Source organism: Castor canadensis, chromosome X, assembly GCF_047511655.1.
Source record: "Castor canadensis chromosome X, mCasCan1.hap1v2, whole genome shotgun sequence".
In the NCBI taxonomy this organism is placed as follows: Eukaryota; Metazoa; Chordata; class Mammalia; order Rodentia; family Castoridae; genus Castor; species Castor canadensis.
The window spans coordinates 114,845,237-114,861,016 of NC_133405.1; the positions used below are offsets into that span (position 1 = coordinate 114,845,237).

The window sequence follows — 15,780 nt, forward strand, 5'->3', positions numbered from 1 at the left end:
GTTATGTACTTATTTTTATTAAGCCTCTACTGTTTTAGAATCTCTAGATTACCCTTTTCTACTTGGCTGTCCACTCCCTAATTCTATACCTTAAATAGGATTCTTCACTTTCCACTGAGGAATGGTTTCAGACTTTTCATTCCTGCCAGAAGTAGACTTTTTGGGGGAGGCATTTTTTGGGGTTAATTTTATTTTATAAAGCTGGAGAAATAGGTAGCATTTAAAGAGTCCTTTCTGTGAACTCAAGTCACCCTCCATTGAGGCCTTACGTGAAGGTAGAGACTGACTATAGACATTTGCTTAGGTCCAAATTGAGGTATAAATTTCTCAGCTTGTGGCAGTTTTTGCAGTCATTCATTTTTAAATAAGCATTTTACTTTGGGATAATTTTAAACTTAAAATAAAGTTGCAAGGACAGTATAGATTTCCCAGATACTCTTCACCTAGCCTTGGTACATTTGTGAAAAGTCATTCTATGTTGATGTTACCTGATCTGCAGAATTTATTCAGGTTTTTCTTTTTTTTTTTTTTATCATTTATGTCCTTTTTCTGTTTCAGGATGCTATGGTGTTTTTAGTTGTCATTTTTAATTGTTTGTATTTATGTTACTGAAACCTCCAGTTCTTTAGTGAATAAGTTTCTGTGGCTGCAAAGCCATTTTCTGATTTATTTTTCAGCTTTATGCTTTATGCAGGTACTCAAAGGCCAGGTCTTTCCTCTGGGGATGGCAAGGGCAGGGATTCATCGTGGCTTTATAGTTTGAAATACAGGGTGAGTCCTATGATAGTGGAAAGACCCCTGTGGCGGCTTATTTTATGTATTGTTCACTTTTGACAAATTTAGCCTCAAAATGACAAGTAATTCTTTAAAAAAATGTTAAGCGTACTTCTTATTTTTGGATTATAGAATTAAGTTGGGATGAATTGGAGAATTTAATTTTCTAGGACTCATAATTATGATTGTTAGTATTAAGCTAGTATAATAATTTTGTGTAAGTTAGCATATTTGTTTATATGAGCTTTTTAAAAACGATCCTTGGTTTTGATTTGTGGCCATGATTGATTTTTGAAGTCTTTTTTTTGGGATAACATGCCATTTGCAGAGGTGCCATTATTCTAGATTGTCACTTATGCCGTAAGTTTGATGTCATAGTCATGTAGTATAAACAAGAAAGTTATCTGTAGGTTTCACATCATGTACTTTACTTTTAGAAAGTCTTATCTTTTCTGCCACAGAAATAGCTTTTGGCTATTAGTCATGGATGGCAAAGAAATTAATTTTGAGTTGTTTGGATGAAAATGTTTCAGATGAATACAGTGTGTATTGACGGATGCTACTGGTAAATAAACTCTCTTGGTGGATGGAAATCCCCTCTAACTTAGAAATTTGGGAGGGGGTGAACTTAAATAATTGTTTATACTTAGAGTTTTTTAGGTCCTTGAACAAATTATCCAACTTTAAAGGACCTTCGTTTCTTTATTTGTGAAATTAGGGGACTAGATGTGTCAATCTATTCATTAGTTAATTTTTAAGATTTAAAACTCTTTATTTAACAAAAAAGTGCAAGATGAAGTTGTTTGTCTCAGATCTCTATGAATCAATACTTGTCACTAAATCTAGACTTGAGTTAATTTCTCCTATTGGAGATAGTTTCATGACATTACTAGAAGTTTGAGAGTCACTAGTTGGTGACTATGAATATTTTTTGTTAACTAGTATATTGCTTTTTAAATTTTTGTGTGTTGACCTGAAGCAATGGACTTTAGGTTTTTGCTCTCATATTCCCCAAACAATTTTGAAAGATGTACTCCTTCACACTTAAAAAGAACCAAAAGAACTTTATTGAACTTTAATATACAGAAAGTATACATCATCAATAGTGAACAACTGAATAAATTTTCATCAGCTGAGCCCCAAAACTGGGTGCTTTTGTACTGACACCCAGATAAAAAGATTGAATATCATCAGCAACTGCTTATCACACCCTTCTCCCATCATTTTTCTGATTTTTAACTCCACAGATTACTTTTGTCTACTTTTGTACTTTATGTAAATGGATTCTACTCTACCCTTGTGTTTTTTGCTTCTTTTGTGCAAAATTGTGATTGTAAGATGTATCTGATTTATGTGTAGTTGTATTCTATTCATTCTCATTACTGTATACTATTGTGTGACTATATCACTGCATATGTTTTTGATGGATATTGTTATTGAAGTAGCTCTCCGTTTTTGGAGAATGTCTGTTAACTTAGATTGCACAAAGATTTCCTAGATAAGACTCTTCAGTGATACTCATTTCTCTTAATACTTAGATTAGAGGAGAAATATGAAAATTAGTTTATTGAGATACCAGCATTTAAAAAGTTTTAAAAATGTTAGTATATAGCTAAAAGTTTTTACTCTAAATCTCAGGGAATGTATCCATATTTTTAGTAAATGTTCCAGGTAGAGATATGTGCTTTTATAACTTTTTTGGATAGAATTCCTTAAAAAAATATGTCATGTGCATCCTAACCTTTTTTGACATGTTGATTTGTATGAGTTCTTTATTATATGCTGGAAATGAGCCCTTGCTGGTTGCAAATGTATCTCTCATTGTGTGGCATGCTTTTTCACTTTTCATGTGTCTTTTCATAAACCAAGTTTTCATTTTTAATGTAGTCAGTATTTTCTGTATATTTACACTAGGAATCAAGTTCAGTGTAAACTTTTTCTAGCCTATGGCATTGAGGATATTTTCTGTCATCCTCCAGAAGCTTTATGGTTTTGGCTTTCACATATAGATCCAGCATCTACCCAAAACTGATTTTTGTGTAACCTGAGTGGTAAGAGAAAATACTGTCTTTTTCCATATGGATAGCTAATTGTCCCACTGCACTTTCTTTCCCATACTGTTGAAAGGAACAGATGTCCATATGTATTAAGATCCTATTTCTGTACTCTGTTCTGTTGGCCTGTTTGTATCTGCTTGTTCTGATACCTTGTTTATCATAGCTTTAAGTCTCAATAGTCAGTAGGCCAAATTCTTCTATCTACTTGTCCATGGAGAACATCTTGGCTATTCTTGACCCTTTGCACATTTATATGAATTTTTATATCAGTATGTCACTTTTTATATGCACACACACAAAATCTATTGTTGTTTTGATTGGAATTGTGTGGAATCTATAGAGCAATTTAGGGAGAATTAACATCTTCATAATGTTTTCTACTTCAGTAATGTTTACAATTTTCTTCAGAAAGTTACTCAGACTTTAAGAGTTTTATTCTTGGATATTTGACATTTTTCATGTTATAAGTATTTATAGACATAATCTTTTTTATGTTTTTATGTTGACCTTGTATATAGCCAGTGTGTTAAATTTTTATTACTTTTGGTATTCATCTTTAGAACCTTTTATTGGTATTCAGTCTTCCTACCTGCAGTAAAGCAGATTTTGTTTCTTCCTTTCAAATTGGCATACTTTTATTTGATTCTTATCTTACTCTGCTGGCTAGTACTTCAGTTATAATTTTGAATGGAAGTGGTATTCGTGGGCATCATTGTCTTATTCCCTTTCTCAAAGGAAAACCTTCAGCATTGCTGCACTAAATATGTTTGCTTTAATTTTTCCCTAGATGTTATAAGATTAAGGTTTCATTCTCTTCTTACTTTGATAAGAGCTTATATTGTGAATGGATATTGGATTTTATCAGACACTTTTCCTAATGTTAAAATCACCATCTGATTTTCTTCCTCAAATCAAATTATATTGATTGATTTCCTATTGCTGAATTAATTTTTAAGCCAGCTTTAATCAGTATTGATTTTTTCTTTTATTTTACTTTAGAATTTTGGATCTTTGTTCATGAATAAGATTGGTCTCTAATTTTGTTTTCTTGTATCCATGTCAGGTTTTGCTAGTCTTATAAAATGTGTTAAGGAGCATAACTGTCTTATTCTCTGGAAGAGTTTATGTTAAGATTGGTTTTTTCCCTTACATACGTGATAGAATTCAGCAGTGAAGCCATGTAGGCCTAGAGTTTTCTTTGTGGGAAACTTTTACTTATAGGTTCAGTTTTTAAAGCAGTAATAGTATTCTCCAGGCTTATTTCTTCTTACCACTATTTTGGCAAATTATGTTTTTTTTTTAAAGTTTGTCCATTTCATCTGAATTTTCAAATGCATGGGTATTATATTTAGACTTTTAATGTATACAGAATCGATAGTCTCCCTTTTCATTCATACAGGTCACCCAGTTAAAGTGTACTATTCAGTAGTTTTTAATATTTTCATAATTTTTTAATATTTGCAACTATCACCACAGTCAATATTATTTTCAATCACACTAAAAAGAAACACTACACCTATTACAAGTTACTCCCACCTTTTACCTTCCCTCATCAGCCTTAAGGAACTACAATACTTACATCTCTTAAATTTGCCTACTCTAACTGGTGGTGCACACTTGTTATTTCAGGGGAGGCTGATGCGGGGGGATTGTGAGCTTGAGGCTAGCCAGGACTACTAATCAGACCCTATCTCAAAAGACAAAAAGATATGCCTACTCAGAAATTTTCATGTAAGTGGTAATTATATAATATGCAGTCTTTTGCAACCAGCCTCTTTCACTTATCCTAATGTTTTCAAGGTTCACCTACGTGGTAGACAGCATGTATCAGTACTTTAGTTTTTTGACAAATAATATCCCATTATATGCATGTATCATGTTTTATGTATTTATTAGTTGATTGACATTTGGGTTGTTTACCTTTTTCCCTGTTAGAAATAATGCAACCATGAACTTTTATGTACAAGTTTTCATCCAGACACTTATTTCCATTACTCTTGGGCCTTTCTTATTCTTGATACTGGATATATGGATCTTTTCCCTCTCTTTTTAATGAATAATTTCACTAGAGGTTTAGCAGTTTTTAGTGGCTTTTCCAACAAACCAACTTTCAACATTGTTGATTCTTCCTTCTGTGTGTGTGTTTTTCTATTTTGTTAATGTGTTGTTATATTATTTTTCTTTTACCTCTGGGGATTATTTTGCTCTTCTTTGTCTAACTTACTGAGATGTGTAGGTAGATACTAATTTGTACCCTTATTTCCATCCTAACATACACATTTAAAATTATACATTTGTTTCACTTTCAAGTATTCCTTTACCAGCATCCTGTATTTTTGATAAGTAATGTTTTCATTATTAACTTCACAGTACTTTCTACTGTCCACTAATTTTTTTGATTCATGGGTTATTTAAAAACATTTTTTCTTAATTTCTAGTAACATGAGAATTTTCTATGTATCTTTAGTAATTGATTTGTGTCTTCATCATATTTTCCTTAGAGAACTTTGAGTGATTTAGGTCTTCTAAAATGTTTTTTATAATCCCAGCATTCTGGAGAATGAGACTGGGGGGTCATGAGTTCAAAGCCAGTCTGGGCTAAATAGAGAGAGTTTGTCTCAAAAAACAAAACAAAAGGAAAAAATACAATTCTTGAGATTTACTTTTAGCTCAGCCTATCAGACAGTTTTGGTAAATATGTAAGCACTTGAAAAGCATATATTCTACAGCTTTTAAATATAACATTCTATGTATACCTATTAATCAAGTTTGTAATTGTGTTATCTATCCTACTGATTTGTAGTCTGCTTGTTCTTATAACTACTTACAGAGATATATTAAAATATGCCAAGATAGCCAGGTATAGTGACGCACATCTGTAATCCCAGGACTCAGGAGGCTGAGGCAGGGAGGATCTTGAATTCCAGGCCAGCCTGGGCTACATACCAAGACCATGTCTCAAAAAAAAAATTGCCATGCTGGGTGCCGGTAGTTCATGCCTGTAATCCTAGCTACTTGGGAAGCAGAGTTGAGGTTCAAGGCCAGCCTAGACAAATAGTTTGCAAGACCAAGTCTTGAAAATATCCAACAAAACAAGGGCTGGTAGAGTGGCTCAAGTGGTAGAATGCCTGCCTAGCAAACGTGAGGCCTTGAGTTCAAAGCCCAGTACCACCAAAAAAAAAAAAATCTGCCAATATGATACTGATATGTCTGTTTCTCTTAGTAATTTTGTCAACTTTTGCTTTATGCTTAATTTGAGGCCATGTTATCAAGTAAGTGTATGCAGTTAGTTTGTTATATTATTATGGTAAATTAAATTGCTTATTTTTATGGAGTGAATGTTTTTAACTCTAGTGATGCTTTTTCTTTGATGTCCATTTTATCTTTAACCTAGTGATACCATCATTTTTTTTGGTTCTGTGCACAATATATTTTTTTCTATTACTTTTAACCTTTCTGTATTCTTATGTTTTATCTGGGTCTCTTGAAAACAGCATATATTTGTAGTTCTTTTGTTAATCTAGTCTGATAATCATTCTCTTTTTTGGACATTTAATCCATTTAAATTTAATGTAATTGTTGGTATTTGGGGATTAAGTACAGAATTACATTTGTTCCTCCAGCTCTGTATTTCTTTTCCTGCTATTTTTACCTTCCTTTGGTCTTTATATTGTTTCCTTTGTTAGTTTAGATATCACATATTCATTTTTATTCTTTTTGTGATTACCGTAGAATTTCTAGCATGTGTTCTTCACTTATTAAAATCTAGTGTTAAGTGATAGTTTTACCTTCCTCCCGGTTGAAGTAAGTAATGTACATCAAAACACCTTAGTTCTGTTTATCTACCTCCTGACATATATACAGGTTTTTTTCCTTGTAATTTAATTTTCTCTATATTTTAGACTCCATAAGATATTTTCATTTTGCACAGTCAATGTTCTCTTAGATTTTTCACATGCTCAGTTACACTTCATGGTTTTGCTTTCCTTTCTGCATCTGTGACATTCTATCTTGGGTCAGTTTTCTTTTGCTTTAGGATTTCTTAGGGTCTCCAATTAACTCTTGGATATTAGACTATCTCACTGTATCCTATATGTTTCTTACTCTTTGTTCTCTCTTCCATGAATTAATTGCAATTTTTGCATTTTTAGTAACAATTACTCTTCTTATAAAAATCTACAGTCATGAGGTGCATAATGACATTCCTGTCAACCATGTACACATATACAATGCATATACCATGGTGGTATCATAAGATTGTATTACCTAGTGTTGTCATAGGAATCTTACTTTGCACACTCTATGATGTTTGCACAGTGATACGTTTCTCACAGTGTTTCCTCATCATTGAGGGATGCGTGACTGTATTTGGTCATTTTTTATGGCTTATAGTTTGTTGCTGAGATTTTTCAGTGTGGCTTTTTTCTTCTTGAGCATTGCAACCATAATTTAAAATCTGTGTCTGATATTTCCAATATGTGGAGCTCCTGTGATGATGTTTTTGTTGTTTCTATGACTGTTGGACATCTCCTGTCTCCTCATGTGCCTGGTTTTCTTTAGTTGTATTCTGGGCATTGTATTTGAAAAATCATTTGAGAACAAAGGTGATATAATTCAGAAAGGAGTGGTTTACGTGTGTGCGTGCATGCACGTGTGTTTTCATCTGCTTGAGAGACTCTAGAATTGCTTAATCAAATCTCAGTTTTTGAGGTTTTCCTGGGTCACCCAGATGACTCAAGGCCACATTGCATTCAATGTATGGACTGACTCATTTCTTGTTTACCCTTATTTCTAAGTTGCAGCCCTTAAGGGTCCTAACCTAAAGGTGGGGGAAGAGGCTTTTCCCTTTTGTCTCCCTGGCATATGAGGCTCTAGCTTCCTTTTCTGGATTGCTGGGATTACTTCTCTGAATTCCAGTCCTCTAATAGATGTCAAAGTACTATCCTGTTAGCTCTTTGCCTCTTTTAAGAAAGCCTTATTTTATATTTTGCCCAACTTGTCTTCAGTGGGAGGATTGTTTCAAATTACCTAATGTTCTATAACCAAGATACAGAGGTTACCTGTTGGCTCTTTATTGGGCAAAATTTACTTTAAAATGGCAATGAATTTCTTACTAGGCAAGTGCTGTACCTCTTGAGCCATGCCCCCAGCCCTTTTTGTTTTGGTTATTTTTGAGCTAGGAAGCTTTATGCCCTACTAAGTCTGGACTGGGATCCTTATAGTTATGCTTCCTAAGAGTGTACTACCAAACTCAGCTTTTATCTATTAAGATGGGGGTCTCTCATACTTTTTTGCCTGGGCTGGCCTTGAACCTCCGTCTTCCCAGTGTCTGCCTCCCAAGTAGCTAGGATTACAGGCTTGAACCACTGCACTGGCCAAATTTGTTACTTTTCTATAACACCTCGGACTCCTTCCCTTATTCTATATAAGTTTTGTTGTAAATAGCTGTACTCATATGATTACATAATGTTTTATTCAAAGGTTGCATATTCAGTGTATGTGTTTACGTATGAATATAAGTATTTCCTGAGTATGCAGCAACATTTTGAGTCTCTTCAACCTTGGACAATTTCTAGGCATTGGCAATGAATAAATTTATTGTACTTAAATTTCAGCTAACCATAGTGTCTTGAATGACTCTCAGAACATGAAATTCCTCTTAACTGCTATTAAAATTCGGATGCATCATATCAACTGAGTTTTTTCCCCTCATGGAGAACACTTTCCTAGTTAACACTTTCACCAGCATGACTTCTGTCTTGGTATACCTGTATATGGGTATAACATACATAATATACATCGGTTCTTGTGAAATAGAAAAGAGGCCACATGAGAGCTCTCAACCTAACAAATAAATACCGTGCATTACAAACTTTTTCCTTCTATATAAATTAATTCCCACAGCAGCCTTTCAGGTTAGTATGTGATAATTAATTAAGTGTGGTATTAAGCAAAGGATTAGAAAACAGAGCCCAAGAGAACTTAAGTAACTTGCCTGTGGTCCAACACATTTTATTTCAACTATTACAGCCTGTAGATGCATAGTGACGTTTTATCATTTTGTGCTTTCTTCTGTCTTCTTTATCTGTTTTTATTTAGACATGGTCTCATTGAGCAGTTTAGATTGGCCTCGAACTCATGGTCCTCCTGGCTTAGTCTCCCAGGGGCTGGGATTACAGGCATGAACCACCACACCCAGCTTTTGTCTTCTTTCTGTAAACCATATATTATCATGACCCCATGACTCATGTCCTAAAGTTAGAGACAGTTGGGAGATTATTTCTTGGTATCCTATCCTCACTGCCACCTACCCCACCCCATTTCTAGAATATGGTTCAGCCTGCTCTGGAATTTGCCAGCCTCTCTGCCCTGTTGGAAAGATTGCTGTGTCACTAGTCCTCTCTCATCCCTACATATATAGTCCCTTCCCATTTTTCCAGTTCTAAAAAAGTTGTGTCTTTCTACTACGTTTGCCATCTTTCTTGTCACTCTTGTGGTTAAACTCCCTATTCACTCCCTTCCTGAATATCTCCTGTAAGGCTTTCTTTTTTGTTTCTCCAATCACTCTTGATGAAATTCTAGTCAAAATCTTGTTTGCTGTATCCTTCTGAGTCTTAAGGCAAAAGCTGACCTGCCTCAGTCCCCTTTCCCAGGAAGAGTCAGTACTACCACTGAACTTCTGGTGGTGCTTCTGCTTCTGAATGCCCCTCATACTCATTCTCAACATTCTTGCTGCTCCCTTGAATGATAGCCTTGAAATAGTTATGTTACATTAGGCCTGTGAACGGCAGTCATCCTTGTTTATTTGGAGCATTTTCAATCACGTGATGTTCAGTTGCTACAGTTTCAGGGGATGAGGATACCACCTCCCCAAATTTAGTATTAATTCCATCTTCTTTCCAGAACTATTTTTCTTTATCCCTATGTAAGGAATCTTTTTTTTTTTTTTTAACTTTTAAGCAAGCACTCTACCACTGAGATACATCCCAGCCCTCCACCTCATTTTTCTCTTTTAATCCTGCTTTTATTTTTTTATCTTCTTTTTATTTATTTATTTTTAAGTATTAGTTTGAATTCAGGGCCTCATGCTTGCTAGGTAGGTACTCTTCCAGGATTCCCAGCCCTAATCCTGCACCTTTTCTGTGATCTACTTTATTTTTCTTTATTGAACTTGATTTGCTAAGCCCGTTTCTCCCTTATCTGAACTTCTTAGCAGGATACAAAATATACACATTTTCAGTAGCTCTAGAGAAGCTTGAGCACTGGGTGTGGGTTTCACACATTTGTGCTTTAACACTTATTGCAGTTTTCAGTAAATGTAATGGTTTTGTTTTATATTTCTGACTGCTTTTTTCTACAATCTGTATGAAATAATTAAAATCATTGTTCTACCTTTTTTTGGGGGAGTGGAAGACTTGCTAAGTAGCTCAGGCTGGCCTCCATTTAATGGGATTACAGGCTTGTACCACCCTACCTGACTGAAATCATCATCTTTCAAGTATTATTCTTTTTTTCCTTAAAAAATTATAGTTTAACAAAAGACTATAGTGACTTCTAGTTGATTATTTTAACTTAATTTTTTAACATTTTCAAATGTACAGAAATAAAAAATCCAATGAACCGATGCTATAGTTAATATTTTACTGTACTTGTTTCATCTTCTCCTACTTTAGTTTTTTGTCAAGAATTTGAAGCATATCCAAGACATAATTTTACCCCTAAATTAATATGCCTCTAAAACAACACATTTTTTACTCAGTTGCAATGGCATGTACATAAACATTATCATATATCACACACCTAATAATGAGTCTTTAATAGCATAGATGAGCCTTAGTCCATACACACATTTCCCCAGTTTAGTCTCTTAATTCTTTTTTAACAGCCCTCTCTCATTTCATTCATGTCCTATTTTGGTAGAGCAGTAGCTTGGTCTTTCTTTTATCCTTTGTAGTTCAGTTAAATCTATAGGTTCAAATTTAACTTTTTTTGTTGTCACTTTATATTACATCACATCCGGAAGCACATGTCTGGTCATTTCAATTTAAATATTGTTATAACTAATCAGAGAGTTCATCCAGGTAGACAGCTTGATCTTTCCTTGAACCCCAAGTTTTCACTTACTCCTTTTACCATATATTTATTACCAGTACATGAATTAGTTATTTAATTAAAGGTTGGAAAACTGTGATTATTCTAATTTGGTCACTTCCATTATTAACTAAAATTTCTCTCGGTTGAACTTTTTCCTCATTCTCTAGGATTGTTTGGTTAACCCGAAATATCTTATGTATTCTTGAGTTGTTAAATCCTCAGTTGGGGAACTGATGACTACTTGGTGCTTTAACTAAAATTCATTGTATTATTTTTCTAAGGCATATGATAATGTAATTTTCCTTCTTGAAGAAGTTAAAGTCACTTCTGAATGGTGGATTAGTGGTTTCCTGGGTTGGGTTATGGGGAGTGTCATTCAGTCCTGAGTGAGTAGTTCTAATTTTCTGAGGAGACCTAGGGTAGCAAAGGGAAAAACCAGGAAAAAAAGGGCCATATACCTGCTTCACTGCCGCTGGCTTGCTATTAAGGGTGTGGTGCTCACTTGAGGTATGGGAATTTACCGAGTCTTATACTTTACCAGAAAATAAATCAGACTCACTGTAGAGTTATTTAAATTTTAAAGATCTTTGGCCCTAAAAGGGCCCTAGCACAGTTTTGTAAGCAAACACATTAAATTAATGACTAGTTTATCTTGCAAACCTTCAGGGACCCCTGATGATTTGCTTCTCTTGCTAGCTTTCTCTGAAGCCAAAACAGCAGCAAAACTTTGTGCTTCTGCCATTTGGAGTTCTGCATCAAACACTAGAGGTGACAGAGGGGGTCATAGTGTGGCTCAGGCAGCCTGGAGAATTTCTCTTTCCATTGATTAAAAATAAATTTCAGGGCTGTCGGAGTGGCTCAGGTGATAGAGTGCCTGCCTAGCAAGCATGAGGCCCTTAGAAAACCCCAGTTACCACCACCAAACAAACAAACAAAAAAAACCATAAGCTTCATTCACTGAAATTTCTTATATAGTAGAATGGCTGTTACATTTTTCATGACCCTTTATTCACTGTATCACTTGCTTATACTCTTTAACTCTTTCACTGAATCTTACCTCTTTGGCCTTTCATTTTTTAGGACAGTGTTTTCAGCCTTCATGTTTTTCACTGTAAATTGTAGTGTGTTAAATTGCACAATGTATCTTAGTTGAACTTTGACCAATTGAAAAATTGGAGGTAAGGAGTGTATATCTTTTGAAAATGCATCTACATTGCTGTTAACATGTTTCTTGTTTACATCTCTCCTCATGTATAATCTCTTCCCCTTTATATATTCAACAGCAAGGATGGTTGGGCATGGTGGCCCATGCCTGTAGTCCCAGCTATTTAGGAAACTGACTCAGGAGGATCACTTGAGCCCACACATTGAAATACTGTCTCAAAACAAACAACCAAAAACCTGAATAGCAGGGGTAAAAAAAATGATCTCCATGTGATTTCATATACTTAGATTTAGGTCTTAAATCAGGACCCTAAGCAGCCAGAAGTTCTTTACACGTTCCTTTGGTATTAGATACCTCACCAGCAAATAGATTTTAGCAGTTGATTCTGAATTGCAGGGTTTTTTTTTAACAGTACTGGGGTTTGAACTTGGGACCTTACACTTTGTAGGCAGATGCTCTGCCACTTGAGCCATGTCCCCAGCCCTAGCAGTTGATCCTGAATAAAAGGGATTAATCCTTCCCAGGTCCCAGATTCCCATTGATTAGAGCTGGTAGCATTTGGAAGCCCCGTCCCAAGGAATAACTAAATATGTGTAGATATGCAGATTTTTCAGCTTCCTAGTGTTTTTTTAATTTTATTTTATCGTTTTTACATTTATTTAACATGCGTATACATTATTTGGGCCACCTCCCCCAGCCAGCTTCCAGGCAGAACCTGTTCTGCCCTCTTGTTCGCTAAAGAGAATACATAAGAGATAATAAGAAAAATACTCAGCTTCCTAGTCTTTATTGTCATTTTTCTTACTCTCAAATCCATGTTCAGTAACTGAATTGAACAAATGGTATTATTAACAAATAAGGGTAAAAATTATTACTGGTGTAGCCATAGTTGTTGCTTTGAGCTATTGGTAGATCTGTATCAAGAAAGACTATGTAACAGTATTAGCTTTGGTTTCTAGGTAGTTTATATTTTTACCTTATGAAATGTTCCTGCTCTTTTTAACATTATTTTCCTAGTATAATAACACACATGGATGTCTGCTGTGAATTAAACATGGACAAGAAGCTGTGAGGCCTGATTCCTTTTAGCATGTTTTTAAACCTCTCCTTCAGTTATCTTCTTGTGTAAAACAAGAGTTTGTTTTGGGATTGGGTTCAGGGTTTCTCAGCTTTAGCACAATTGGTATCTTGGGGTCAGTGATTCTTTGTTGTGAGGGGCTGTCCTGTGCATTGCGAGATGTTTAGGAGCATCTCTGGCCTCTGCCCACCAGATACCAATAGCATTCCTCCCCAATAGGACAACCAGAAGTGGCTCCAGACATTGCTAAATGTCCCTTATAGGGCAGAATTGTTCCTGGTTGAGAATCACTGGGTTAGAAGGTGTGTTAGAGTCCCTTCTAGGTTTATGATTCTGTTATTTTTTTGTTTAAAATAAAGTAAAGCCCACTCTTTGCAATTCATCTTAAATGTCATCCCATCAATGAAGCTTTCCTCAACTCTCTCCTTCTCTGTTTTGACTGCCCATTCAGTCATAACTACCACTGTGTTTCTTGCACTTTGAGGGCATGGGCCTTCTGTATCTCTAAGCTCACATTTTGTTAAGTGAAAGAACAATGGAGTCAAGATCATCGTATTAGAAATTGTTAAATGAATTTAAGTGTGTTAGCCTTTCCAAACCGTCCCACTAGGAAACTCCTATAGAACTGGAATTTCTGGATTAATGAGACTTTAATCTTTTTGGTATATCAGAAAATAGGAGCTTCCCTTATGTTTGAGCAAGAACTACACAAACACAAATAGGCTGCTTTTGAGAGAGAGTCACATAGAAATTCATAACATAGTTAAGCTATTTCAGTTTTCATATCCAAAGGTATCTCAAATAACTCCACTTTGTTTATTAATCAATTAGAAAGCTTCAGTCTATTCAGAAAAACATAAACAGGAAGGGTAAAAATGTTTTTCTTACATAACCTAGAATACTTCAACATATTCTAAGTCAGTATTTCTAAAAGCAAACCATAGTAAGAAATACATCTTAATCATTATCTATTACATTCATACCTGAAACAAATTTTCGAATTAATATGTATTAAGCACTTTGATATTTTCTGATTTTTTTTAAGAATGGCCACCACTTAGTAAATATATAATTCAGCAGTCAGTCACAACACTGCACTTGAAAAACACTATTTAGCAATAAAATGTGGTGATGATCTGCCTCTGGCATATGTCACTAATAGGTTGTCCTATCTTTCTTTTTAAATAATATCATTTAGGACTTGACCCCAACAAAGACATTAGAACGTCTTAACCAGAGCAAATTAGATTTCCATTTATTCTGAAGTCCTATATTTTGTGTTTATGCTGAGTTGTACATACAAAGAATGATAGCCAAAAGAGCATGTTTATTTCAAGTGCTGAAGGTAGTAACTTCACTTCACTGTTAATAGTAACAGTGACTATTATAGCCATTCAAAAATGGGAGAGAGCTGTGCTGATTGAAGTTTGTGATAGAAAATTAATGTGATTGTGGGGTAGATTTTGCACTGTCATAGCAGAGAGTAGAGAAAGCTATTATTATGCATAGTAGAAACAACATCAGGTAGGTGAACAGTACTACTTGTATTTGAAGTTCATTGTTTGGATAATATTCAAGGTAAAGTGAGAAACAAATACAAAAAGTATGGTAAAGTGTGGAAAACATGATGTAAACAGGGTATATTATTGTAGCTCTACTGTGGTTGTAAAATGAAGTTTACTCAGAAAGTTAAATAGAAACTTGTATGCATGATAGCTCTGGTATAAGCCAGTACTTCTCCTAAAATGATGATGTTAACATTGGATTATTAGATTTACTGAGAATTCAGATAATCTCTAAACGATGGAGAGAGAATGCTCATCTGTCAAAATAAATGAATAAGGGTTTTTGTTATTTTATTCTGTATATAAATTGCTCTTTGTAGACAGAAATAGTTTGTATAAGTCATTTTTTAAAAAGTTATATACTATTTCAGCTATGCAATTAAAAATTATATGCCTGCGTCATAGGCCCAGACTTAATCCTTTCTTTTCTAAATAGAACGAAAGGCTCTGGATGGTAAGTTACAACCAGGTGCACCACAAAAGCCTTAAGAAAATAATCAGTGGATTCTGTTTTTGTCTTTTTGAACCACAACTTTCTTCTGTGGAATAATGTAGAATTTAATTACTATAGTAGATATTTTTGATCTGAAAGAAAAGGAGATGATTCAGCTTGTGATGATACTTGGGAAAGAGCCACCTGCCCTAAAAGTATGGTCTAGCATCCTGTCTGCTGTTACTTTAAGACACCAGAGGTCTGTTAGTTTTTGTCATTTTCTATATTGTGTTGGGAAGTTAGCAGGATAACTGTCTTTTCATTTTACCAGATTTATAGACTACTGAAAATGTGCTTTCAGATCTGCAGATATGAATTAATAACTCCTGTGCCAGGGCTCATAGACCACATTGAGGTAATTTTTTCTCTAATTTTAAATACACTTGACTTTTTAGAACAGTTTTAATTGTATAGAAAAATTAGGAAGTACAGAAAGTTCCCAATAATCCCACACCCAGTTTCCCCTACTGTGAACGGTTTATGTTAACATGGTACATTTGTTACAATTAATGAATCAATATTGAACTATTATTACTAACTGAAGTCCATATTAT

General features: G+C 34.6%; 1 protein-coding gene across 8 annotated transcripts in view; it reads left to right on the forward strand.

Annotated features, from left to right (window-relative positions):
• Positions 1–15,780, forward strand: part of Tab3 (TGF-beta activated kinase 1 (MAP3K7) binding protein 3) — a 54,840-nt gene that overhangs the window by 5,954 nt on the left and 33,106 nt on the right. For 2 of the 8 annotated variants that reach the window (XM_020185244.2, XM_074063417.1), the window contains exon 2: positions 15,498–15,581. The exons of 2 other annotated variants lie outside the window; for them this stretch is intronic. The gene's annotated coding sequence lies outside the window, so the exon portion shown is untranslated. Of the gene's footprint in view, positions 1–3,751; positions 15,582–15,780 lie in introns of those variants that run through there. 4 more of the 8 variants (XM_020185243.2, XM_074063415.1, XM_074063418.1 and 1 more) reach the window with 3 other exon arrangements.